At 34.2% G+C, this 27,089-nt stretch overlaps 1 pseudogene; it reads left to right on the top strand.

The window, feature by feature from the left end:
• On the top strand, positions 1–26,503 carry LOC127544023 (small ubiquitin-related modifier 2-like; annotated as a pseudogene).
• Positions 26,504–27,089: the final 586 nt, after the last annotated feature.

Raw genomic sequence — 27,089 nt, 5'->3', positions numbered from 1 at the left:
ATGGGAAACAGCCAGTGCAAAAGCACAGAGATCAGTGTCCTGTATAAGAAACAGGAAGAAGGCCTATTTAACTGGACTATAAGATACATAAAGGAGAATAATGTACAACAGGATGAGAAAAGTAGGTTGGAGTCAAGTTCATTAATTATTATAAAAATAATGGACATTTGCTTAGTACTTTGTATACATGTTTTCATTTATCTTTGCAACAATTCTTGAGGGGTAGTGCCATTATTATTCCTATTTTTATAGATGGGAAACTGAGATTCATAGAGACTAAGTGAATTGTCCATGGTTAAAGATGAGAAGTAGGATTTGAATCAAGTATCACATTCTGTCCCCTGTTCCATGCTTTATTTGCCATAGTGCCAGGAGGGGTCATCATTAAAATTATTATTGGCTGTTGGATGAATAAAAGGTCCAAAGGTAAGGTTTTGATAGGATAATTCCAAGAAGGCTCATTGGAGGAGAGAGAATATGATTTGTCAAGTGGGATGATGAATCTGGTAATACTATTGAGGCAATTTTTCTATATCCACTATTTCATTCTCTGTTGTACTTTGACTTCATAAACCCATTTTATAGATAAAATATTCTCATAAAGAATTTTTATTGTTTCCCAACATCATCTCTTTCTTTTACCTGTCCCCCCTTCTACTCCCCAATTCATGACCTGCATATATAAATCTTTTTTTCATGTTCATAAGAAAAAACATCATGAGACATTTTAATCTTTCATGAATCCCATTACCTATAGATTATTTGAGGTACTCCTTTGTTACAGAGAGTATTCCTAACAAGTCAACTTTATAAATTATTGTTTAAATAATCTGAAGAAGGAAATTAGGAATTTCAGGAAATGATGTGAGAAAGGAGATCAATCCATGTATGGGACTACAACTAGCACAAAGGTATGTAAAGGGAGTTGGTCCTAAATGCAGTAATATTAAGAAAGGTAAAAGAGTCTCTGCCCTCAAGGAGCTTACAGTTTAATGAAGGAAACCCCATGCAGAACTATGTACAGATTATGATATATAAGGTAAATTGGACTATGAGTTCAAAAAAAGAGGCAATTGGGGAACTATGACTTGCCCAGTCATACAGCTTATAAATATCTGAGATCAAATTTGAACTCAGGTCCTCTTCACTCCAGGGCCAGTGGTCTATTGATGGCATTACCTAGTGGCCCCTGACTATAAATCTTAACGCATGCTGGGAAGAGTTGAAGTTAAGTATTTTGCCCTGTGTTAGGGGTGGGATTTTGAGCCCTGAAAGGATTGTCTCTAGAATATGAAAACTTGAATTTTAATTACTTGGTCTGCAAGTTTCCTAATCTCATTATTTTAGATTAGTCTTGGTTGGTGTGATTTTGGAAAAGTTACTTTACTTTTCCATGCCTCAGTTTCCTTATTTGTAAAAAAAAGAAAGTTGAACTAGATGATTTCTCAGCTCAAAACCTTTGATTCTATAATCTTATGATACTCTCTTTCCTCTGTACCACTGTATCTTCTGAGAAAAAAAAATGAAATTAGATGTTTGGCCAATTGATTTTTTTTTTATTTTAATGATGACAGTTATCACCTCTAAGTCCTGAATGGAAAATTTAATAGAAGCAAGACCTCTTTATTGACCAAGTACAAATAATAAAATAGTTCTCCAGCTTTCTCCTTTACAAGGTAAACCAGAAGTTATCTACCACTAGCACCAAACTAGAAATAATAAAAGCCTATAAAAACAGGTCTGATGTTTATAGGTTTGGAGGTCACTGGGACCCAGTTTTATATTTCTTATTTGCAAATACCATTTTTCTTTCATGTACTGTGTGTTTGTGAAAGTCTATTATCCCTCTTGTGGGTAATCAGACATATGAATTTGCTTTATATTGATCTTCTTATGATAGTTGGTCTAACAGTGTCTTATAGCGGAGATGCCTCTGGTCGTATCTCATTTTACCTTTTATAAAAATTTTAGTGCTTCTCATAGACAGCAAAAAATAAAAATCAGTGTTTCTCTTTGAACAATTCTGAGCAAGCCCTTTGATGTTTTCTGGTTTCATTCTTAAATCTTGTGCTGTACAAATTACACAAAGATGTTAGGGATCCTATCCTCAATCTCATTCTTGTGAGCCGACAAAAGAAAACTATAAAGGTACTGCATTTTCTGCAGGGTTCTAATGCTTTACATTCATAGGGATGGTTTCCACACAATAGACTTTTTAACAAGAGAAACAGCTTGACTCAGTTTTGTTACCTGCCTTTATACACAATGGTCTGAAATCTGCAGCCATATTAGAATTTGAAGCTCAAAGTTTGAGTCCTGTGGTCGAAGAAGTGGTGTGCTATATGTTTTTTTGTTTGTTTATTTGCTTATCCATTTACTTACTTATTTATTTTTATTAAAGCCTTTTTTTAAAAATAGCTTTTTACTTATGAGTTATATGCATGGGTAATTTTACAGCATTGACAATTGCCAAACTTTTTCCCTCCATTCCCTCCCTTAAATAGCAGGATGACCAATACATATTAAATATATTAAAGTATAAATTAAATACAAAATAAGTACATATGACCAAACCGTTATTTTGCTCTACAAAAAGAATGCTATATGGTTTTTATAATTGAATAATTATTTCTTTGCTGGGTTGTGAAAGACTAAAATTAGGGGAAGTTGAAATTAATGGAGATATCTCTAAACTGTATTGGAGATAACATTAGCCTCTTATTTTCATCTCTCTTGTGGTTTCTCAATTAGCATCTATCTGCAAGGACTCTAGTAAACATGATGGTGATCAATTAGACATCTTGATTTTGTGACTACTTGCCTTGATTACTCCTCCCCCACCCTGGATACCAGACAAAAGCCATAATCACCTCCCAGTAGAACATAAGTTCTCTGAGAGCAACAATAGCTTCATTTTTATTTTTGTACCCTTTCTGTCTAGCACAGTGTTTGACATAGAGCAGACATTTCAGAAATGCTTGAATTGAATATAATGGAATTCATTCATTAATAAATTAACCCATTAAGCCTTTTAAATAGTTATTCATAGTGCTATGTTCTAAGTTGGGGATACAAATGCAAAAATGAAAAGTCCCTATCTGTTAGAGACTTACATTCTATTAGAGGAAACAATATGTAACATATATATACATTATATATACATATGTGTATGTGTATATATGTACACATTCATAAAATAAATATAATTGTTATTTCCTGGTATGTGAAGGAACTTGAGTGATTATCCTAATAAAGAACTGTTCTATTCTGATGTTCTCTTCGGTGATGATGATGGTGATGGTGATGATAATGACATAATGAATAGAGTGCTAGGCTCAGAGTCAGAAAAAAGGAATTCAAATCTGGCCTCAGATATTTACTAGTTTCTAATCCTGGGCAAGTCACTGATTTGTACTTACCTATATATGAGTTTCCTCATATATAAAATGTGGATAATAATACCACAGACTTTTCAGGGCTGTTGTGAGGATCACATGAAATGATAATTGCAAAATGCTTAGTGCTTGGCCAAGCATTTAGTAAATGGTATGTGTATATATATATGTATGTATATATAAGTTATTGTTATAAACAATAATAACAATAATAATGAGAATGATGATAATCCATTAAGTTTGGCAAAGAGCTTTAAAAAATCTAATTGTGGGGTGGCTAGGTGGCACAATGGATAGAGCACCAGCCCTGAAGTCAGGAGAACCTGAGTCCAAATCAGACACTTAACACTTCCTGACTGTGTGACCCTGGGCAAGTCACTTAACCCCGATTGCCTCAGCAAAAAAAAAAAAAATCTAATTGTATTTTCCTAACTACCATAAGAAATAAGTGCTATTTTTATTCTCACTTTACAAATTAAGAAACTGAGACCGACAGAGGTTTAGCTACTTATCCTGTTACAAAGGTAGTAAGTATCCAAGACTGGATTTGAATTCAGGTCTTCTGACCCCAGTTCCAGGCCTCTATCTCCTGTGTGCCCCTTTCATTCTTTATGCCATTGAACTTGTTCCATTATGTTTGTCAATCCTTCATCTCTTCCCGATTTATTCACTCTTCATTCTGGGCTCTATGGTCAACATATTGAATTTTCTCTGCAGCTTAGACATCACCCCCATTTAAATCAGTACCCAGTTCTAGATAATTTGAAGGGTTTGTTTTCTCTGCTCCTTCTACCATTTGAGGGGTCCCCTGGTTAAGCTGTCCTGCTCTGTTCCACACTCCTATTGGCCAAGTCCAGTTTGCTGTGACCATCCCTCAGGAACTTTCCCTTTCCACATTGGTATGACCAAGTCAACCCTAACACAAATAAACACAGCTCAACCCATAGGACTCCAAAGCTGTCACTTAGATTTCTAGACCTTCCTTTCAACCACTGTCTTTTCTTTCTTTAATCATTTAACTCTTCTTGTCAGGAAGATAAAAATGTGATCTTTGCAAGTCTTAAAGCACTATGAATAAGTACTAGTTATTATCTGCAGTAAATACCTTTTGACTGGTTGAATAACGTGATTTTCTAAAGAAAAATCCCATTTCTTTATGCAGAGCTGCAAAGCTTTGTCAGAGATAATACAGGTCAAGAATCAGAGGACAGTCAATCAGCATTCTTTCATCTTGTAGAACTTTTTTGGTTAAGAGTGAAAAAATACCCAATTGCTCACAAACAAAGGTAAAAATAAATGAGAAGCTAGGAATATAACAGGATCTATATCAATACATTACAATCTTTTTTTAAATTGTTATTGCTGGGAACTTGTGATTTCATCAGTCTATAGAAGTACAGGTGAAGGAAGCTAAAAGAAAAGTGGATAGAGAGCTAGCTGGGTATGGAATCAGGAAGCTGGGTTTGAATTTTGCCTCAGAATCTTCCTAGCTGTGTGATTCTGGACAATTCTTCTGTTTAGTAGCCCTTCACTTTTATCTCTCTTGTCTTTCCTATTTCTGACTTAGCATCTATCCTAAAGGACTTTAGTATCCATGATGGTGGCCAATCTTTGGCTTCATAGTTACTTGTCATTTTCTTGATCCTGTTGCTTCAGTTTCTTAAACTGTAAAATGAGGATAATGATAGCACATATCTCTAAGGGCAATTGTGAGATAATTTCTGTAAAACACTGCTTAGCCCAATGACTGACACATAGCAGTTGTTAGATGAAAGCTTATTCTCTCTCTACTTTCCCTCTTGTATATGTTTAAAATTAAAGAGTTCTAGAGTTAGGAGAGACTTTGGAGCATAAAATGGTAAAGCTGGAAAGGAACTTAAAGATAAAATATCAAGACAGCAAGGAATCTTCATGGGCATCAAAGGGTAGGAATTATCAAGCCTAGGTATTTGACTTACCCAGAGTCACAAAAAGAGTACAAAATTTATTAAATCATAGAATTTTATAGCTAGAATTTAACCCTGAATTTGTGTTACCATCTATCTGAATCCTTTCCTTTTCCCCCCTAGTCTTTGGGACTTTTTTCCTCTTCGGATTATGTATCCTTTTTCCTGACCTTCCCCCACTTCATCCCAGTAGAATATACAATCTTTTAGGAGAGGAATCATTTTACATTATCTTTGTAGCACCAGCATACAAAGAATTCTTCACTTTTGTTCAATGTAAGCTTTACATCATCTTGTTTAGTGGTGCTCAGACATTTTTGTTCCAAGAATCCCTTTCAACTTAAAAAAAAAAAGTGCTGTGAACATTTAGGGCAATTTAATATATAACTCACAATATTCTTATGATTGTTTATTATTTAAAGTGCTATTAAAATTTTTTTCTAGCACAACCCCTGAGACCATCCACATGAAACCCCATAGAGTTAATGAACTAATAAATGGGAACCAAAGTTCTAATATATTCTTATTTTGCAGATCAATAAAGTGAGTTACAGAGAGGTTGTGTCTCATTTAAGGTCACTTAATAATCACAGAATCATTACTAGACACAAAATCTGAGAATTTAAATCTGATTTTCTTTCTTTTTATATATACTTTTAATAGAAGTGACTTCCATAGTGGGAAGAGTTGCAAATACTTCTTATGGTCACATTATTAATCTGGTCAGAGAGTTTTCTTATCTGGTTTCTATCATATCTGTAAATCAGTAGATTTCTGATGTGATATTGAAAAAATAGTCACCTGTCTCCCTTTTTTTCCCCTTGAGGAAAGAGAAAGTGAAAAGAAGTAGATAGCCAAATTGTGCAATAATGATATCCTAATGGATCCAGTTGATTTGAATGCTGAGGTTTTCAGTGACCTTCATTTTTTTAAGGTCAGGACAGAAGTAATAGAGAGACATTGTGAAATAGTAGAGAGAGCATGGAATTTGGGATCAGAATAGCAAAGTCATGATCTTTACTACTTCATCTTTCTTGGGCTTTAGTTCCTTTTTCTTTAAAATGAATTACAGTTAGAGAACCACCTATCTCTAAATGGTATCATCCTAATCAGAGTGACTTTGTTTCTCCATTTGTCAAAGTTGAACTGATAGGAGGGAGCTGTGCTGACTTAAAGAATTCCTTAATCATCTCCCGAGGGCGCCATTTTTTTTCTTTTAAATGTGAAAATGAAGGCAAAGTTTTTGCCTTGTCACTTTGAAATAAAAATGGAACAGTTGTAGTAATGAACTTGTTCTGAGCTGGACTGTGTAGCTCATGCCCTTGAGAGAGTAAATGATGCTTCCAGCATGGCCCTCATGCATAACCATCATCACTAGAGAATCCACTGCATAAACAAGGCCCTGCCAAGCCTAGCTGAATTATTTTTTTCTGTCTCTGTCTGGATCCATGCTGCTTAATTTTAATAAAAATAAAACCACGTTCTGATGATGGAGTGCCAGTATCCTGTTTGGTGTTACTTGGGAGTCTGTGAGTTGTCTTTGTTGGAATTTCATGTCTCCTAATAATTTAAGTCAGCTTTTGATTTAGGACATTAAAAAAAAAAAGATGATGATAGACCCAATTGAAAAATGTTACCATGACTTCAGAAAGAACCTTTTCTTCTTACTGTTTTCAGGAAATAGAGTCACTGCCAAGGTCATCCAGTTCATTCCCCAAGGTCACAAGATTATAATACGCTGAATTGAGATTTGAATTCATATCTTATGACTGTAATTTTTGCTTTCTACTACATTATGGTTTCCCTCATATGGTTAGAATAAAGCCTTTGAATTTTCATTTATTTATTTATTTATTGGTGAGGCAATTGAGGTTGAGTGACATGCACTGGGTGATACAGCTAGAAAATGTTAAGTGTTTGAAGCTGGATTTGTACTCTGGTCCTTCTAACTTTAGGGCCTATGCTCTATCTACTGTACCATCTAGCTGCCCCAGATTTAAACTTTTTAATTAATCCTTTATAACTATTTCATCTGCTTGGCCACTTGATTGACTCATGCCCTTTTGGGGGAAAACCCTCTGTGTTTCCTGTATTATCTGGAATCTATGCCAGTTAACTATTTTGTGTCTTTAAATTAGCCTTCTCTTGATGTTGATACTCATACTAATCATTCAGAATTTTTTGAAATTTAAGTCTTAAATTTAATTTTTACTGTACTCAATTTTAACTCTTAGAGAAAAAGGGTGTGTGTGTGTGTGTGTGTGTGTGTGTGTGTGTGTGTGTGTGTGTGAAAACAATCAAAGTAGACTCTAGTGTCAGTTCAGATCTTGTATACCTGAGAGCCCCAGACACTTATTTTGGAAATAAATAAGCAGGGCTACTCCTAGGAGAGGCAGCTAAGTGATATAGCAGAGAGAATGCTGAGCTTGAAGTTGGGAAGACTCATCTTACTGAGATAAAATCTGACTTCAGACACTAGCTGTGTGACCCTGAAAAAAATCACTTAACACTGTTGGTCTCAGTTTCCTCATTAGTAAAATGAGATGGAGAATGAAATGAAAAACCATCCTAGTATCTCTATCAAAAAGGGGTCGCAAAGACTCAGACATAGCTGAAGCTATTGCACAACAAACAATAATCCCTTGAGAAGACAGAATAGGTAGTTATTTATGTAGACCTGTTTCTTAGTTACCAGATTCTACCCAAATTTGCCTTCCTTTAAATTATCCTCAAATAAAATGTCCAGGTAGATACCTCTTCGACATCTGCTGAAGGCACAATTTGTCTATTAGTTTGTTAGATTACCTTTGAGATTTTGGGGGGAAGAAGAGACAAATAAGTTTTAATAGGCAGAAGATCTCAGAAGTTTGCAAAATATCGCAAAATAGAAATGTTGGACCATGTATGCACATGGCTCTAAACTAATTTTTTTCTGTTGTTGTTGTTCAATCACTTGGTTGTGCTCAAATCTTCATGACTGTGTTTGGAGTTTTCTTGGTCATGATATTAGACTGGTTTCCTATTTCCCTCTTCAGCTCATTTTACAGTTGAGGAAACTGAAAAAGAAGGGTAAGTGACTTCCTCCGGGTCATAGAATCAGTATATGTCTGAAGCTAGATTTGATCAAGTTTTCCTGATACCAGGCCCAATGTTCTGTCCACTGAGCCTACCTTGCTGTCTCCATTTTCTTTGCTAAGGCAATGCAAAATTATAAGTATCACAGATAACATGTGGAGTACCTACTATTTATTATATTCAAGGGACTATGAAGGTTTAAATCCCCCCCCCAAAAAAAAAACAAACAAAAGCCAAAAAAAATGAGAGATAGTTCTTGCCCTCAAAGAACTTATGATATATTTGGGGAAGGGAAAAGTGATTGAAATATCAAAGCCATAATTAATATGGGACAACTGATACTTTTCTCTAGGATACCAAAATTGAGTGGATGCATCAGTGAGAGCACTTGTAATTCTTCTGTAATTTTTGTACCAAGCTTTGAGCTAAAAAGAATGATTAACTAAAAAAGTAAAGTAATTCTATCTGAGATGAATTTCTTTTGGGCTGCCAATACACCCCCAGTTTCCCCAGTGTGTTGAGATTGGGGGGTAGATTTCATGTTGCTTGTCCCAACACATTTTGTGTTACTTGCCCTGGATGAAAAAAAAATTTTTTTTAGCTATAGGTCCACAATGTAAAAAAATAAGTTATATGAAGCAAAATGGCAAGTGCTAAATGAGGGATTGGGAAAATAAGTACTTTAGGGATTTAGAAAAAGAAGAGGTCACTTCCAGCTGGAGTGAGGGAAGAAAGCTTCACAAGGAAGGGAGATGTCTGAGCTGGGATAAGTTTTAAGGAAGGGCAGTTTATGGATTACCTGTTTTGTAGATTGTCCACATTTTCATGTGAATTGGTCTGACTCAGAACCACCCAGAATGCTCCTAATTTCTCCCTGCTGTTGTCAAGACAGCAACTGGGGAATATTCACTAATCATGGCATAAAACACAATTAGGAAGGAACAGCTGCTTCTGTAACATCACCTACTGTATTTCAAATCCCCCAAAGAAAATCTTTCTTCTCAATTTGACCAATATTTACTTAACACCTGTTCTATGCAAAATACCCTGATAGATGCTCATGTGAATGAATGATCAAACATTTGAGCAGTTTTTACTGTAGACACTACTTATCACTGAGGATACATTTAGAAAAAGCTAAATAGTCCCTGCTCACAGGCAGTTCACACTTTAATTGGGGAAGACAACAAAGGCAAACTGATTTGCAGGGAGTCTGAATGTCCAAAAGAGCCAAAAGAGTGGAGGGTCAGATAGTAAGGTCCAAGGTTCTTTGGATCATGTCAGTAAGTTAGATGACAGTGTTGGGAATCTGCTGTACAGGTGGGAAGGCTTGAAAGACATTGAGAGAATTGTTATTGTTGTTTATCCTTCATTCTCCAGGAAGACTAATGATATCAGGGAGGTGATGTCATGGCTTGCAAGGGAATTGGATTTAAATAAGGGAGGGCTGTGCAGAGTCTCCTGTATCACTTTCTCCTCTGGAGCCATCTGGGGCCAGTGGCCAGATACAAATCTGAGTAACTGGAGATGGCCCTGGATGTAGTGAGAGACTGACCTTTCTAAAGTTAAGATCTTTAACAGGTCTCAGTTTAACTAAGGCAGCTGACCTTGGAAAGAAGCAGCGGGACATATGGTAAGGACTATTGTTCCTCCATCTCACTGGAAGTAAAAGAATTGGTGACTCCCATTTCATTGAATCCATGTGAGCAGTCTGGTGATTTCTGGGTGGCGGGAGTGAAACAGATAAGGGATGAGTGCTTCTGGTGAAGGTAGGGTTTTCTAATCTTCTTCCATTCAGGGCAAGTTATAGATGACCTAGATTTGAGAGAAGGAAAAAGAGAAGATTACATGGGAGATAGATTGCAATCTGGAAGGGCAACAAGGATAAGACAAGAAATGTGCAGATATAATTGAAATAAAAAATAAAATAGAAATGCACAAACTAGGCATAAATATAATTCTATGTAAAATCCAATAAGCAAAAAATCATTTCTGACTGGGTGATAGGGTGGGGATGGAGAAAACATTTGAGTATAATCTTAAAGGTTGGTTAAGATATCTTAATTAGTCAGAAAATAGACAGGGAACATGGGCACTTGAGATATGGAGAATGGTATCACCAAATGCAAAGAAACAAAAAATATATATATACATTGGGGAAAGCAGACTGTATGAGTTGGAAGGGATTAAAAAAAGGAAGAGACTGTAGACAGCTTTGAATGCTAGACTAAAGAATGGTTAGTAAGGGCTACTGATTTTAAGTAGAGGAATAGAATATTCAAATCTGTGTGTTGGAATGATGAATGGATTAAGAGGTAGTGATATTGGAAACAGAAGATTTGTTAAGTTAGGTTATTTTAATGATCAAAACAAGAAATAATGAAGTTTTGGGCCAAAATAGTGAGGTTGGTTTATTTCTCTAAATGCTAAGAAGTAGAAGGCTCTCAATAGTACTTGTAGTAACTTTGTTAGCTTTATTTTTTTAAGACATACTGAGAATGGACCTGCAAGCTGGCCTAATTTTGCCTAAATTACAGGCTGTTACTAATTTGGATAAATAAAGGGTACTAGTGTTGAATACAAGAGGGGTAACTTAGGAAGAGAAATCCCAGCTAGAATACTTAATAAAGGTTATGATGTCTTGGACAAAGTTGCTTCCTTTGTATCCATCAATATTGAGCCAACTTAATATTATAGATTGTTATACATTCATAGAGTGGATCACATAATGAAATGATGAGAAAAGAAGTATAGATAAATGTGTAGTTATCAGGGAATTAAGAAAAGCATGTTATAGGAGGATTGGGGTAAGGTGAGAAAGAAGGCAGAAGAGACTCTGAATGTCTACTGGACTGATAGGCTGAAACATACACTAGTCTCTGACATGGAACGAAAAGCTTATTTGATACGATTTTTGAAGCTTTCAATCTATATCATCCCATGTCCTTCAGTAGAAGGAGATGATGATTCTAGGGGGCAAAGACAAAATCTAGTTTAAAAGTAAGATAGGAAATGGCAGCCAATTGTATGTGATAGGAGGTAAGTCAAAGATGGAACCCAAGGTTTGCAACAGTGGTGAATTGTAGTTCTACTGAAAGAAAAATTAAAACTATTTGGGACTAATTTTTAAAAATCAAATATTAGAGTACTGAAATAGATTAGAAAAGGAAATACTAGATAGAAATAATTGAACTCAGCTCAAAGTCTAGGAAACCCAAAAACTTCAGTTACTTAGGAAAAACTCTATCTTTGACAAGAATTTCTGCAAAAACTGTAATGTGATCTGGCATAAATTAGATTTGGACCAATCTCTTACACCTGATATCACAATAAATTCAAGTAAATATATGACCTTAATATTAGTTAATATCATAAAAATTACAAGTTGGTTATATACTTTTTTATAGTATACAATGAGACTATATACAGCATATACGCACACACACACACATATACAGTATATGCTTTTTATTTCTATGGCTGAGGAATGACTTCTAAACCAAAGGATAGAGGTAATTATCAAAGAAAATAGATCATTTCAATGACATGAAATTGACAAACCTTGTTATGAATAAAACATGCAACAAGGAAAAGAAAGGAACAAGTTGACTAGGGGAAAAAGTCTTTTTTTATCAAATTTCTTGGATAATGTTCTGATGTCTAATATATATATAAAAGATACACATATAACATACATAAACACATATATACTTATATATATATATGTGTGTGTATGTATATTATGTACGTATGATATATACACATCCAATTACTATATAAGACCCAAAGTCATTCTCCAATAGGTGAGTGGACAAAGACTACGAAGAAGCAATTTTCAAGAGAAGAATTGAAAATGAGTAGAAAAAATGCTCTAAAATATGCAAATCAAAACAATTTACATTTCACATTATACCAGGCAAACTGGCAAAGATACTAAAAGTGAGATTGGTGAGGACTGAAAGGACAGGAACTGACATGTGAATTGATTGAAATGACTGAGGAAACAAAGGTTTGAGCTTCCAAGCATATCAATTTATTAAGCAACGCATACCACTTAAAAAGCAAATCAGAACCAGGTCTCGTCAGCCTGGCACTGGACTCTGACAGATTTTGTCTATTAAAAGGAAATAAGAGAATATAAACCAGAATACATGATAAGGTAATCTGATTTTTTATTGGAGGAAAAATTAAGGACTTCCCAAGTAGGGAAGGGATAAGTAAAGAGATATAGTACCCTGAATTAGAAAAATAAGGGGCCCAATCCTTGTAAGTGTCTGTGTTTAATCAAAAAAACATGGAAACAGTCAACTGATTGACCAGTATGGGTCCAATTTCCAGATAAGAAATATGTGTTGCTTAAAATATATAACTGTGACAAATATCTTTGCATCAATATTCAGATATAGGATTCAGTTTCTGGTCAGCATAACCTAGGTTCTTACTGAAGGGTTTCTAAGCGCTAGGTAGAGGTAGTCTGCCACATAAGGCTAGTTTCAAACTTTACAATAAAGTTTTCTCACAATTCTTATGATTGAATAAAGTTTACTCACAAAACTGAAATTGAACTAGACCCATAATTGAAAAGTGAGGGAACTAAGCTTCAGAACTGAATCACAAGATGGAGTTAATGTGGTTCACTCAATTCCCACTGCCCACTAATGCATTGTTGGTTGAACTTTGAATTAGTGTACTCATTCTGGAAATCAATTTGTAGTTAGGTGAAGAAAGTGACTAAAATATAGATGTTCTATGAATGAGAAATCCCAATAAGGTTGGTAATAAAAAGAAAGGTCTAATGTATCCCCAGATATTTCTAGCAGCAATTGTTATAGTAGCAGAGAACTGGAAATAAAGTAGATATTCATTGGTAAGTGGTTAAGTGATTTGTAGCATATGAGTGTGATGGAATATTCTTAGGCTTGAAGAAATGGTGAGTATGATGATTCAAAGAAGCATAGGAATACTTCTTTAACTGATGTAAAGAAAAGTAAGCAGAACTGGGAAAACTGCACACACACAAACACTTAATTACAATAATTTGATTCAATACTATGAAATTGTAATAATCTAGTCTGACCCCAAAGAAAGTATATGAGAAAATGTCCTTCTTTTAAGAGGTAAGAGGGTACAGGTATATTTCACTGCATATTATGTCAGACTTGATATAATGGTTAACTTTGCTGAATATTGATCACTCAGTGGATCATTGGGCTTGGAGTCAGGAAAACCTCAGTTCAAATATGGCTTCAGACACTTACTACCTATTTGCCCCTGGGCAAACCATTTGATTTCTGTTTCAATCCACTGGAAAAAGAAATGGTGAATCAACCAGTATCTTTGCCAAAAAAACTCCACGGACAATATGGTCCACAGGGTCATGAAGAGTTGCATGTGACTGAACAACAAAATTGCTGAATGTTTTTTATAGACTTTAAAAAATTCTTTATTATAAAAGAGGGCTCCTTAGGAAGAGTTGGAGGGAAGAATAAATTGTGAAATGAGGTAATATAAATACAAAATGCAAAAAACAGGGATAGGGACTTGTGGTTTTATTGGTAAAGGGAACTTCTAGATAGAGAGAGTCCCCCTGGAAATGCAAATCAGCACTGTCTCTGCAAGATATGAAAAAAGACTCTCAATACTCCTGAGTGTAGCCCCAAGCAGATATAAATTGTAATTTAAAATGTAAAGTGTAATTGGGAAGTGTTTAACAAAATAAATAATAATATAATACAACATAGATAATACCATATTTAAAACTAAGTCATTCTATAGCCAGCAAATCTCCTCATGTATAGTTTAGTGGCTCATTTCTATTTGAGTTTGATGCCACTGGCCTAGGACATCAAGGCTCAGTGATTTGCTGAGGTTTTGATGTATTATCAAAAGACAGAGATCAAAAAAACCCAAACCTTCTTTGTTTTAAAGGAAGAGGAAAGTTAGTTGGAAGAAAAGCCTTCAAAGGAGGGAAAGTGAATTTGTCTTAAAAATGTTGAACTTAAGGCGCCTGTGAAGAATATCGAGGTCTAAATCTCAAGAAAGAATATGGAAATCATTTGTATAATACTGACAAAGTTTGGCTAAGTTTGCCAAGAATATGCAGAGAAGAGGGAAACAGATAAAAACCTTAAGGTATTGTCTTATTAAGAGAGTGGCAAGAGGATCCACAGACCGAAATGAAGAAGGAAAGGACGGAGAAAGAAGGCAGTTCATCAATAACATTGAATACTCCAGAAAGGTCAAGGAATATGAAGAGTGAGAAAGAACATTGTATTTGCTAAACAGAAGGTGATTGGTGACCTTTGAGAGAGCACTTTTAGTAGAATAGTGTGGCCAGATTCCAGATTGTGAAAGATTGAAGAATAAAAGGGGGGAGGAAGTAGGAGATTCAGGGATGGACACCTAGTTTGCCGGTAAAAGGAAGAAGAGACAAGAGAAAGTTGATGGATTCAATCTTGCAATTCAATACACTTTGATTTAATGGCTGCTTTGTGTAAGGCACTTGGGATGCAAAGTTGAAAATCAATAGTTCCTATCTTCAAATCTTTTTCTAATAGGAGGGATATGATAAACACACAATATAAATTATTAAACACAGGTAAATTATAAGCAGGAAAGAGAAATCCAGAAAAATCATCACAAGAAAAATATAAAAAGGAAGAGAATTTTTATATAGGAGTGGGCTGGATTGGGGAACCTTCATGGAGGAAACAACACTTCAGCTGAGCCTTGAAGGAAGAGAATGATTCAATAGGCAGGAGTACAGAGACAGTGCATTCCAAGGATGGCTTAATGAATACAGAGAGTCTGAATTGATAAATAATTTATGAAGTTATAAAATAGGGATAGGTATGCCCAGTTCTTTGGGTAATCTCCGGGAAATGGAGTGGTAATTACATTTTAATTAAGCAAAAGGATATGGGATCTAAAAGCTGATAAAGATAGAAAAGCAGTAAAAAGGGAACAGAGGCAGATGGCAGCATGAGTACAGGAAAAAAAGATGATGACAGGAGGCAGTGTGGGGAAAAGAATGGGAAGAGAGAGACAGAGACTATCACTCATGTAACCATGACTTAGTGTGGGGATCACTTGGCAGCATGGATATGGCAGCAGGATGGAGATAGAAGAGAGCTGGAGATGGTAGGGGCAGGAGTTTGAAGTCTCCATAAGTTTTTTTTTTTTTTTTTTTGCGTGTGTGTGTGTGTGTGTGTGTGTGTGGGAATGGACCAGTTTCTATCTGTGCTAGGTTGGGGTTAAGATATTTAATCCATTTTAAAGTTATCAGTAAAACTTCAAAGTAGTCATCTCAAAGTCATCAGGATCTTTTTGATGTTTTGCTGGTCTGTCTGGAGCTGTGGGGGTCTAGATTTTGTCTGGATATGATAAATGTAGCTTCAGAACTTTGGCAAGTATCATCTAAATGGTTTCTTTTGATTAATCACATATTACAAGAATATGAATTTTGGTTAACATAAGATACAAATTGCAAATTATGTTCCTTTGATCTTGGGATGGTTTGTGTGTGACTTCCCAAATTCCCTTTTGCAATCATTTCCTGTTAACACTTACTGTACTATACTAGACAGAGTGGTGGTCAGGTGATTAGAACAAGCTGTAATTTTAGTTGTAATAATTTGGTTGCAATATACATTTCATAAAGCAGGATGGTGTGAAATATGGTGGGAAAGATTAATTGGAACTAGTCTGTAGGGTATCTGCAAAGCCAGGAAAAAAGAGTTTATAGTTTATTTTAAAATGTAGGAAGGCTCTTGAGCAAAGGTTGTCCTATAAATGACCCAGGGAAATGACATTATCTAAGTATAATTTTGAGAGATATCTGAAGAATGGATGAAGTGGAATAGTCTCAGATATTATGAGCAAGAAAGGAAGACTACTAGAGCTGAACCCTGAGAATTCGTGGGAGGACATGGACAATAGGTACACAAGATGGGCAGGTTAAATTGCAATCTGCATAATTGAAGAGAATGCCAACAAATGAGATCATAGCTCCATATGAATATTTGAGGCTGAGAGTAAAGGTAGGGCTGTGTTGCAGCCAGCTTCAACTGGTGAAAGCCAGCTGATTGATAAATTTTCAGTTTAAATATTTACACTTTGGATATCACTTATTATTAGCAATCACTACAAATCAGGACTTTATTTATAGTTATGTGGATTGTCTAGATTTAAGAAAATAATGGAGACACTTATAATTGAAGATCAAATGTAAAATGAAGATTAAAATTTTAAATGAATATCAAATTTAAAATTGTGTTCTAAGTACTTCCCTCCCTCTCACCACCTCAGAGCTGGCTGTTAAACATTTACCAGTGCTCCACTGATTAGAGATGAAGAAGCTAATTGGAAGGGAGGGATCTATGAGAGTGCTAATGATTCTTAAAGCAAGGTACAGAAGGAGGGAAAAGAATGAATGGGAGGGTGAAGGAGATGTTAGTCTTAATGAGTAGTTGGGTGACTTGTTCCTTTGAGACAGAAGGGAAAGAAGAAAAACAGAATGAATGAAAACAAGGAACACTAAAGGTATTGAAGACAACGAAGTGAAAGAATCTCTGACAATTGGCCTGGGTCTCCTTTGTGAACTAGAATATACTTTTCTTTAGTACATTTGAAAACATATTAAAAACCCCAATAATTAAAAAAATACCCTAATACTGATAATAGGTCAATGGAGCAGATTTTTTTAAAAAGTCATAAATAGAACCATATATTCATATGTATACATATGCACGTACATACATATATAGATTATGTATATATATATAATATGTGTTTATAGATATATGCAATTAGTGTTTGATAAATCTTGCCTTCAAATATAAAAATAAAATTGCTATTCAATAAAAATTTTTTGGGAAAACTGGATAGCAACACATTAAAAAGTAGATTTAGATTCATACTTCATGCCTTACACTATAATCTACTCTAATTGCATCTGTAATATAAACATATTTTAAAATACAGGAAGCACATGGAATACTCTATTTCAAGGGTTTTATTTTTTCAGGGGTTAAGCTACTGAAGATAGACACAAGCTATAAATAAAAATAGAGAAAACTAGACCTCAGGCTGGTGGCAGTTGAGTAGTGATTAGCTCAGGTTCAAGAATGGATCCCTCACCAATATTTAGTAATATCTTCTCTAGCTCCAGGTTTGTCTTTAGGCTTTGCAATTTTGGGGCAAGCATTTTATTTTAAGGATTATGAGACACAGGTTGAGATCTTGAAGTGTTAACTCATCTGGATTCACTAATAGAAAGGCCCAGGTTAAGGCAACTAAAGGATGAACTGCAACTGGGATTTAAATCTTAGAGAACTATTACCCAGACTATTGTGCATTAGTTGACTCACTGGAACTTCTAATGATCACATAAAGAATTAAGTCAATTATATAATGAGGATGAATAACAACAGAGCTGAGATCTCTAGACTGAAATTTGAATGACATTAAGTAAAGAGAGTGATGAAGGAACCACACCTGTAAATGTTTACGGGGTGAAAGAAGGGAGAGGTATGTCTTTTTGGACATGAAACTCTTGTTTTCCCAGGGATAATTGATATTTGAATTACATTTTACATAGCAAGCTTATTCCCCAAAACTAATGGCTAGAGTTTTGTAGGCATGATAAGAAATCAGAGAAATCCAAGAAAAACTTTCTATATTGTTTCTGACTGCTTGAAGCCACAATAGAGGGAGGGCTGGAGAACAACATTTATACACACCCATATGCATATAAACACATGTATTTTAACTATTAAGAAAGGAAGCTTTTTTGTAATCAAACAAAAGTAATAAATTATTTGAATCAAAAATCAATATATTTAATTATACAAGGGTAACAAGGATTTTGCTGAACAAAATGAAATAATCTTTAAAATTAAAAGAAAGAAGTTGATACAGTTATGGCAAACATATCAGATAAAAGAAGATATCTAGACACTATATGAACATATGTATGTATGCTTATATAATTAATACACATTCCCTAATGGAGCCATTTTCTAAAGATATGAATTCTTAATTACTATATGAAAAGATTCATAGATTTCCAAACAAATCAAGAAGTACATATCAATATAGACAAAATCTTATGTCCATTAGAATGGGAGGAAAAAAAAAGAAAAATATCTAAATGGGGGTTCTGTGGAGAAGGCACCACAATCATAATATTATGATACTTATTGTAATATTTGTGTAATGGGGGAAGTTAGGTGGTACAGTGAATAGAACTCTGGGTTTGGAATCAGGAAGACTCACTTTTATGAGTTCGAATCCAGGATCAAACACTTATTAACTATATGACCCTGTACAAGTCACTTAATTTGTTTGTGTAAACATTTTGAAAAGCAGTTGTCATAAAACAGATCATACCTTTTAACCCATAAAAATCATTAGCATAATCAGATGAGCAACAAAAATAATGAAAATGTTTATTTTAATGAATGCTAGTGAGTTTAATAGGAATGGTAGTTATATTTTATAAAAAGATTTTTCTGCATTTATTAACATTTTTTTGTTTTTGTTATTGAAATGGTTCAACTATGCTTATAGTTTTCCTAATACTGAGTCAGTTTTGTATTCCTGCTATAAATCCAACTTAGTTATAGTGTGGCATCTTTGTGATATATATCTGAAAAAGCAATGTATTTGGTGTTTTATTTAGACTTTTTGCATCAATATTCATGGTGAAATTGGTCTATTTTTTTTTCTTCTGTATTGGTTTTTCCTGATTCAGATATCAAAACCATACCTGGGTCATAGAAGGAATTTGGTAGGATCCCTTTTTAAATAGTATTTTATTTTCTCCAATGATATGTAAAGACAATTTGAGTTCTAATTTTCTCCATCTTTTTCTTCTCCCTTTCCTAAAATGGTAAACAATGTGACATGGTGTACATGTGCAAACATGTAAAATATATTTCCATATTAGTCTTATGAAAAAAAGAAAGAGATCAATAGGAAAAAAAACATGAAAAAATTAAGAAAGTGAAAAATACTATGCTCCAATCTGCATTCAGACTCCATCATTGATTTATCTAGATGTGAACAGTATTTTTCATCATGAGTAAATGGAATTTTTTTGGATCAACATATTGCTGAGAATAGCTAAGTCATTCACAGTTGATCATCATGTAATATTGCTGATACTGTGTACAACTATCCCCTGGTTCTGCTCACTTCACTTTGTATCAGTGTGTATAAATCTTTCCAAAATTTCTGAAATCATTCTGGTCATAATAGCATAATAGTATTTCATTACAATCCCAATATCACATCTAGTCCAGCAATTCTACAATCCTTGAGCATCCCCTCAGTGTCCAAGTTTTTGATACCACAAAAAGAAGTGCTACAAATATTTTTGTACAAATAAGCCCCTTTTCCTTTTTTGGGGATCTCTCTGGGATACAGACCTGGATGAAAGGATGCATGTAGTTTTATAGTTCTTTGGGCGTAGCTCCAAATTGTTCTCTAGAATTGTTGGTTCAGTTTGCAACAGTTGGATTTCTTGTTTACTTATTTTAAAAATAGCTTATATAGTGTATGAATTAATTGTTCTACAAACGTTTGATATTCACTTATAAGTACTTGGATTTTTTTTCCTTAGGGAACTTGTTTATGGATTGTTTAATTTGTTTTCCTAAAATAGGATTAATTAGGAATTCAATTTTTTCTTCTGTTAATTTGGGAAATTTTTAATTTTTGGTAAATATTTATCCATTTCACTTGGGTTGTTAATTTTATTTGCATGCTATTAGTAAAATAGCTTTTAATAATTGCTTTGATTTCATCTTTCAATATTCATTCACAATTCCAATTTTTTATACAGGGTTTTTTCTTTTAAAAAAATCAAATTAATCAATTGTTTACTTAAATCCAGATCTAGTTTATTTATTAGTTGAATGTTTATTTTTCAGTTTTCAATTTTATTTTTCACTCCTTAGATTTTCAGAATTTGCAACATGGTATTTGATTGGGGACATGAAATTGTTCTTTTTAAAGTTCTTTTTAATTTGCATGCCCAATTCATTGATCTGCTCTTTCTCTCTTATTGATTTAAGTATTTAGAGATGTAAATTTCCCCTCAAGTACCTCTTTGACTACATCTCACAAATTTTTGTATGTTATTTCTTTGTTGTCATTATCTTTAATGAAATTTAATGATTGTTTCTTCGATTTGTTTTTTTAACCTACTCATCCATTAAGGATTAGGTTATTTAGTTTCTAATTAATTTTAATCTATGTTTCAAAGGCCCTTTGTTGACTTCAATTTCCATTGCAGTATAGCCTGAAAAGGATTAATTTAATGTTTCTACCTTTATGCATTTGTTTGTGAGGTTTTTACCCTAATCCATGATCAGTTTTTGTGAAGATGTTATGTACAGCCTAGTAAAAAGGTATAATCTTCCTTCAACATTCTCCAAAGTTGTTGCATATATAACTTTATAAAATTCTATTTATCTCCATAACTGTATAATTATGATTGCTAACTATGTATTTCCTTAATCTTATTTTCTTTCTTTTTTTTTTTAAACTGGGTTCTCTTCTCAAAAGTCTGTTTTGCCTCCTTTAATCTAATTTCCCTCTTAATTCCTCACACCCTTTGTTCTAGCCCTTCTTCTTCCTACTTCCATATTGAGTGACATAGATTTTTTTATTAATTGTTTTCCACTTACCATGCTACCACTTTACCCTGCAATGTAAAAAATCTTCCTTATGCTCCTCTTTTATGTGAGATAGCAGGCCAAATACATTATTCTCTTAACCTTACTCCTTTTTTTATATATAAGGAAGCTGCTGACTTGAATGATTAACTGACTTTACCAGGGAGAGACAAGTAGTAGTATGACAGAGGGATAATTTGAATCCAGGTTTTCTGATTCTAAACTTTCTCTCCTCTAAATAGTACTGTGTGGAAATATCTTACAATGTATATATAATAAATAAAATGAATATGAGACATGAATATAAAAGATCATATCATAAAAATTATTGGAAACAACAATAAGTACCTTTCATAGCTATCTTTAGGGGTTCTTAACCAAACAAAAAATTGAAGAGATAATCAAAGATAAAATACATAATTGTAATTGAACAAAATTAAAAAGCTCCTATCCAAATAAAATAAAAGAGAATAAATAAAAAGAGTGGAGTAGAAAAGTATTTGTATTGCATTTCAAAGGTATAAAAACACAATATCCAAGATATAAACTGAACTGGCACAAGTATATGACACCAAATGCCATTCATGATAGGTAGTCAAAAAAGACATAAATAGGGGAAGCTAGATGGCCCTGGTTTTATATTGAGAACCAGTCCTGAGGTCAGGAGGAACTGAGTTCAAATCTGGCAAGTCACTTAACTCCAATTGCCTCAATGACAAAAACAAAAAAGACATAAAGAATAATTTCCAAAATGACACAATACATATATGATCATTTGAAAACCCATAAATTGGCAAAGATAAACAAAAATGAAAAGAACCAATGTTTGAGAGGTATTTTCTTAATTGTTCTGACCCAACAATTTATTTGTAATTGCATTTTTCAATGATATAAACTTTATGTCCTCTTCCTAATTTTGAAATTTATTTGCTTATTTGTTGTTGAACAAATTTATGTCAAATCACTTAATTAAAAAAAGAGAGAATGTTGGAGGCAGAAATTGATGGAGGTTTGAGAAGGAAGAAGAGGATTTTGAACAGTCACTATGGGAACTATGACAGGGACTTTTAATTTCTGAATCAAAAAAAATTTTGCTGAGTAGTAGTAAAAGTTCTAATGAGTTTATACAGCACAGATTGAGAAGAAATGAAATCTGCTTAGTTTCATAACTTTCTCCAGCACTGTTTAGCAGCCCAAGAGCAGCATGGGAGAAATTAGATGATAGGAATTACTCTATATTTGGGATCAGTAGTATGACAACAGTGTAATGCTTAAAGAGTGCAGGAATCTAAGCAGATTAGGAGTGATAAACTGGCTGAATACATTTGAGGGTAAAAACTGGAGAATGAGGACAAATAGCAGATTTTGTGAAAGAGATAGAAACACAAGAGATTAGGGTCAGAAAAGAATTTTGAACTTCAGGATCTTGGAGATAGCCGAGTTCAAAAGAATGATGGGGTCCACTGAGTGGCTGAAAGAAGGAAAAAGCTAGAGTTCTTTGGAATTGAGGAATTTAAGGATATGCAATGTTGGGTATTATAATATTATAGGTTTCAAATTGGAAGGGGCCTCGAAAGTAATGCATTGGCCAAGGCTTTTATTTTATATCAAAATAAAATATATCCTAGAATGATTGAATGACTTGCTATAGGCCAAACAAGTCATGACTAGAAGAGTTGGGATTGAACTCAGATCATGACAAATCTCTCTTGATTGCACCATGCTCTTTCCTACATCTGTGCTGAGAGTAAGGAAGAACACCCTTCTTTTTTCTTATTGATAAATCTTTAATAGGAATTGGGTAGTTGGATAAAGGAGATGTCGAATTGAATCTTTTATTCTTGGTAGGAAGAGGGAAATGCTAGGAAGGCTGAAATTAGCTAATCTAAGATTGTAGGAGTCTTAGAGTTTTGATTTAAATGTTCTCGAACTGGAGTACTGTCATGAAGGTTGAGTCTCTAACTCCCTTTTTTCCACCCTTAGTGTTCTCAAGCTTTTTCCTTTGCTTTAGAGTTTTTGACCAGAGAAAGGATGAGAAGTTTATAGTACTATCATGACTGATCTCATCCCCAACTCCTTTCAGTGCTTAATCTTATGATAACTTCAGATGGCTGCTGTTCTCTGTGGGAGGGGATTTTTTTTTTTTCTTTTTAAGAGGAGAATATAATGTTGTGATCCACACTCACTTCCCACAGTCCTCTCTCTGGGTATAGATGACTCTCTTCATCACAAGATCATTGGAAATGGCAACAATCATCTCATTATTGGAAAGAGTCACATTCATCAGAATCGATCATTGTATAATATTGATGTTGCCATGTGCAACGTTCTCCTGGTTCTGCTGATTTCACTTGGCATTAGTTCATGTAAGTTTCTCCAGGCCTCTCTGAAATCATCCTGATGATCATTTCTTATAGAACAATAATATTCCATAACATTCATATACCATAACTTATTCAGCCATTCTCCAACTGATGGGCATCCACTCAGTTTCCAGTTTCTTGCCACTACAAATAGGGCTGCTACAAACATTTTTGCACATGTGGATCCCTTTCCCTGGGAGGAGATTTTTTATAGGGAAAATCCATCCTTCATTGTATAAATGTTAAGAACATTTTATTTCTTGATTGGTGGTAGAAGAATTTTTGCATCTGCTCATTATCATTTTTAAAAAAATATATACTATCATGTTGCTGAAGAATGGTTTCCTTTTGTTTTACACACAGCCTCCATCTTGAGTAGCCCAAAACATTTGATGGCTTTTTAGCTGATTAAACTCGGATTGACTGGGAAGGAACCTTTTTAATAGTAGCAAGAGTGCTAGCAATGAAGTTAGATGATCTTCATTGTAGGGTTGTCTCTAACAATAATCAATATGATTAATCATGGATATGTTACTAAATTTATTATTCTCCTCAATATACTCATCTTTCCATTTCCTCCCTATATGTTTGCGCATAACAAAAAAACCTCACTATTTTCCCAATCATCAAAGGTTAATCCTTGGATGTTCTCTATCCTTTCCACCCACACCCAATAAATAGTCAACTATTGGGGATTCTGTCTCAGCATCACCTCTTTATTGCTACTTCCAAAGGCACTACTCCAAGTTAGCTTTCATCATATTATATAGAATCATCTCATCAATTCTTTTAAGGGTCCTAAAAGCTAAATATGAGACAAGTGAGAATATGTTTTAAGTTTTAAAATATTTTGGAGGGGACAAGGTCTACAATTTCATTTATGCTGGGAGTTCTTGTTGAGTAATTTTTTCTACCATTATAGAAAAATACTTTCTTTGCAAGTTGTTGTTCTAGAGAGGGGACTGAGAGAGGATTGCAAGATTGTAAAGTATCAGGATTAAGGCCTTTTTTACTCTGAGCTAAGCTCTCTATCCACTATGTGATAACACCTGTCCTTCTTAGAAATGATATAGAAATCGCATTAGAGAGAAGTAGCTTGACCTAGTAGTAAAGATCGCAGAATTTACTTCTGAATTAGAATCTAGTCCCAGGGAAATTTTCATAGTTTGCTCTAGAGGAAAACTACCCATGTCCCAAAGTCAACTGCCTTGGGATTTAAGAAAAAAAGCCAGCTGTTATGATTAGGGGAAAAGAACAATGATTAATTATATATGATTTAGGAAGAAAAGGAAAGAAACATGTTTGCCAGAGGGTATTATGGAATCTGGCATCAAGCAATGGATTGAATTCTGAGCATGTAAATAGTTGACATTAGAGATGTCTGGTAACATATAGTGGGGGCTCAGCAGTAAGAGCTGGGATTCCCTGGAGGCCTAGGGAGATCCTGAAAGGATTTCAATTATGGAAGAATCCAATGACTTAAGATGGGGTGCATGTATCCAGAGATAATAGTTACATTATACAAAGTTTTCTGGTTATCTCGAATCCCTCAAACTTGTTGCATTTCTCTTTTAATCTGGTGTTCAAAAATCTAACTAGTGCTTGGGCAGATTAATATCATAGTCCTTGGGGAAATTTATATCAGACTTGCTTAGTACTATATAAACAATTTAGTTAATTTATTTTTTTGGTAAATCAAACTTTCAATCATTAATTTCTCTTCAATTTTTTTCAGGCTGTTAAGAAAAATAAATTATCAGTAATTGCTAGTAACGGTTGATTTGTGTGGGATTATCACTGAAGTATAAAATGCAATTTGGAGCCTCATTATGATTATTATTCCATTTCTTTCATTTAAGATGGTGACCTTCTAATTTATAAATTTAAGATGCTTATTAGATAAATGTTAAAATAGAGCTGTTCTAATTATCATTATCTTTCTCTGGTTTCTTGTTTTCTATTTTGTTATATAACCTGTTATTCCTTGACATGAAGAATGTCAGTATTTATGAGTTTGCAGAACTACCAGAGCCTGGAAGTTTACAGAAGGCATTATTATTTTTCTCATTAAATTCAAGGGGAAAATGTTTCAGGACTCTATAAGAAATTGACACCATCTTTTTTATTCATGAAGAATTTCTGCCCCCATAGGTCAATATGGGAAGTTAAATGCACGGAAAGTTAATTGAAAATGGTGCCCTCTAAAGGCTGCTTGACCAACTTGGGAAATCAATAGAAGATTGAAGAGAAATATAGATGTGGGCACAAGATGTGCTAGATGTGCCACAATACATCCTAACGTCTCAAAAATGAAATTGATCCTGTGGTACTTTGGGGCCTTTCTTTAAAAAAAAATTTGGAGAGCCTTTCTTAGAAAGCAATTTGAAATACATTTGTTATTTTGATAAATTCCTAAAAGCTATGTGGAGTTAGGATAAGAAATTGACTAATATATCCATACTTATTGACCAGAGATCCCAATATTAAGCATATACTCCAAGAAGATCAGTAATAAAAGAAAGATTCCAGAGATATCAAAACATTTATAATAGTACTTTTTGTAATAAAGATTTGGACTGCTCTTTTTCCTCCTCCTCCTTTTTCTTCTCTTCCTCTTTCTCACCAACACCACCATCATCTTCCTCCTTCTCCACCTCCTGTTCCTGCTTCTGTCCCCCTTCCTCCCATTCCCTTCGAGCAGTCCAACTTGATGCCTCTTTTGTGAAATGGTGACTGAGGATACTCCCAGACTCACCATGGCCAACAAAAAAGCCTAAGGAAGGAATCAGGACTTAAAACAATGACACATTAATTTGAAGGTGGCAGGGTAGGATGGGTTGGTGGTTCAATTTTAAATTAAGAGATGCACACCACTTATTAAACTAAGGAAAGCCTATTGTGAATGACAGGGTTTGTCAATGAGGCAGATTGGTTTCTGATTTGATGGACAACCAATCAATGAAACAGACACATCTGCACAACTGGAAATGGAGGATGAAGATACAATTGATGTATTCCAGTAGGAGACAGGAGTCATTTATTAAAAAAGAACCTACAACTTTACTCCAAAACTGTGCTTCCAAGGAAAACAATACATTCACAATTAGAAACCAAGATTTGGTTCATCCATATCCTGTCTATTGCAATGTAGTTTTCTCTCTTCTTTGAGTCACTTCCACCTTTCCTTTATTGTTCATAAAGTGACTGATGAATGTGCACAGACATAATGTGTATTTTTTTGTAACTAAATGGCTGATGGTATGTTTTTTTTTTAAATCAACATCAAATGGAGGAATGGAAGGGGAAAAAACTGAACTGGTTCTGTGAAAATATCCCTTTTTTCCATAAGTGGCAGGCTCGTTCAACTTTTATCTTTATTTTCCAGTAAGTTATTTTGCTCTCGCTATTAAACACCAAATAAAACCGCACAAAAATCCTTGCATACCTTGTTTGATTGGATAATTCCAATGTTTTCTTTTATCATTGTAAAAACAAGGACAATTTTATACTTTTTTTTTTATATAGCTGTTACATGTAGAGCAATCTCTGTCTCTCAGTAGGGATAAATTACTATAAAAATTGATCCTAGATAGTTTTCCCTTCAAGTCAAACGTCTTGTTGTTTAAGAAT

Source organism: Antechinus flavipes, chromosome 1, assembly GCF_016432865.1.
Source record: "Antechinus flavipes isolate AdamAnt ecotype Samford, QLD, Australia chromosome 1, AdamAnt_v2, whole genome shotgun sequence".
Classification (NCBI taxonomy): Eukaryota; Metazoa; Chordata; class Mammalia; order Dasyuromorphia; family Dasyuridae; genus Antechinus; species Antechinus flavipes.
The sequence above is the reverse complement of the archived record's forward strand: the minus strand, read 5'-3'. Positions and strand labels throughout refer to the sequence as shown.